The sequence below is a fragment of the Otolemur garnettii genome, unplaced genomic scaffold (assembly GCF_000181295.1).
Source record: "Otolemur garnettii isolate 467f Iridium unplaced genomic scaffold, OtoGar3 scaffold00196, whole genome shotgun sequence".
Classification (NCBI taxonomy): domain Eukaryota; kingdom Metazoa; phylum Chordata; class Mammalia; order Primates; family Galagidae; genus Otolemur; species Otolemur garnettii.
The window spans coordinates 2,694,033-2,696,052 of NW_003852591.1; positions in this window are offsets into that span (position 1 = coordinate 2,694,033).

The window sequence follows — 2,020 nt, forward strand, 5'->3', positions numbered from 1 at the left end:
GGAGGCTGAGGCAAGAGAATTGCTTAAACCCAAGAGTTTGAGGTTGCTGTGAGCTGTGACTGCATGGCACTCTACCAAGGGCGACAAAATGAGACTCTGTCTCAACAAAAAACAAAAAAGCTAGTAAGACAAAGCAGCCTTGATTAAGATTCTTCTAATCTTAAGAAACCAATATTTGCAAAGAATTCAGGAGCTATTAAGACGGACAAGCACTGATTCCTGATGATAATGTTTTATCTCTCACATACCAATTCTACTTGCCTTTTATGAGAAAATGTGACAGCGGCATTGTGTATAAGTGAAGGCAAGCTACTTTTAAATGGAACTGTGATTGAATTGGATTGCCTTAGAGTCGTTGGTGTGAAGAACTAACTTTGTTTTCTGATTGACCAGGTCCTGAATTCAGTAGTGATTTGATCCAGCCAAGTCAGTCTGTAATTACTCTTTCCCCTATAGGGAGAAACAGTTCTCAGGTCCATCACTCTGAGTTTCCTTTCTGCTTTATCTTTCACCACTTACTACTGGGTTTTATTTTATTTTACTATTTTTTTTTTTTGAGACAGAGCCTCAAGCTGTCCCCTGGGTAGAGTGCTGTGGCATCATAGCTCACAGCAACCTTCAACTCCTGGGCTCAAGCTAGTCTCCTGCCTGTGCCTCCCAAGTAACTGGGACCACAGGTGCCCACCACAACGCCCAGCTATTTTTTGGTTGCAGCCGTCGTCGTTTGGCAGGCCCAGGCTGGATTCGAACCTGCCACCTTAGGTGTATGTGCCTGGCGCCTTAGCCACTTGAGCCATAGGCACCAAGCCTCTACTGGGTTTTATTGCCATTATTATTCACTTTTTTGGGCTTACGCAATCCTTTTGCCTCATTCTCTCAAGTAGCTGGGACCATAGGCGCCGGCCTGGCCATGCTATTTTTAGAGATGGGGGTCCTCTCGCTCTAGCTCAGACAAGCCACTCACCTGGGCCTCCCAGAGTGCTAGAACTACAGGCATGAGCCACCATACCTGGCCTCACTTCTGCTTTTCTGCTCTCAAATGCTAAATACTTCGGGGAAAAATGTAAATGCACCACTGTAGAATCTGAGCCCTTCAGTGCTATTTGGTCATTTTTTTTACTATTAACAGCAGTTTTTGCTGTTCTCCCTCAGTGCTATGGTGGGTATTGAAAAGTTATTTAGTAAATGACCAAAAGTCCTCTGATTTTCGTCTTCACCTAGCAGATATCTCCCAAGTTTAACAAAAGTTTAGCAGAAGTTATTCAGCACATTGTCTCCAGTTCTAACCCTCAAGGTAATGGCAATGTCCATCTTAAACTCTGTTTTCTGTAAGTTAAGGTAGATAGATCTCCATGTATCCTATCCAGAGGTCTCCCTTACCCCCACTGGCTCTATTTTCTAACAACATTCTATGGTTTGTTGACCCTTGCTCAGATAGTGCCATTACCTTCTTTCTAGCCTCATTCTGGAACACGTTTTGAAGAACAGCACAAAAGGGTGCACACAGTGACTTGTGTCTGTAATCCTAGCAGTCTAGGAGGCTGAGAGAGGAGATTACCTTGAGCTCAGGAGTTCGAGACCAGCCTCAGCAAGAACAACTCTGACTGTACTAAAAACAGGAAAAAATTAGGCACAGTGGCACGTGCCTATAGTCTCAGATCCTTGGGAGGCTGAGGTAAGAGGAGGCATGAGCCCAAGAGTTTGAGGTTGCTGTGAGCTATGATACCACAGCAATCTACCCAGGGTGACAGAGTGAGATTGTCTATAAAAAAGAAAAGAACACAAAAATCTTAGGATGCTATCTCCTTTCCATTAACCTACCAAAATTCCAGGAAGAGTATGTCATAGTGTATGTGCCTCTTACATTTCTCAAGTCTTAACCTATTCTAGGTTGTACCTCACCATTCCACTGTCACCATCCACTGGCAACAACCTCAACAGGCCTTGTAAGAGTAAGAGGGTACACTGTTTATCTTTTAGTGCTGTGGAGATTTGCTATCTACTTGGGACTTTTTTCCCA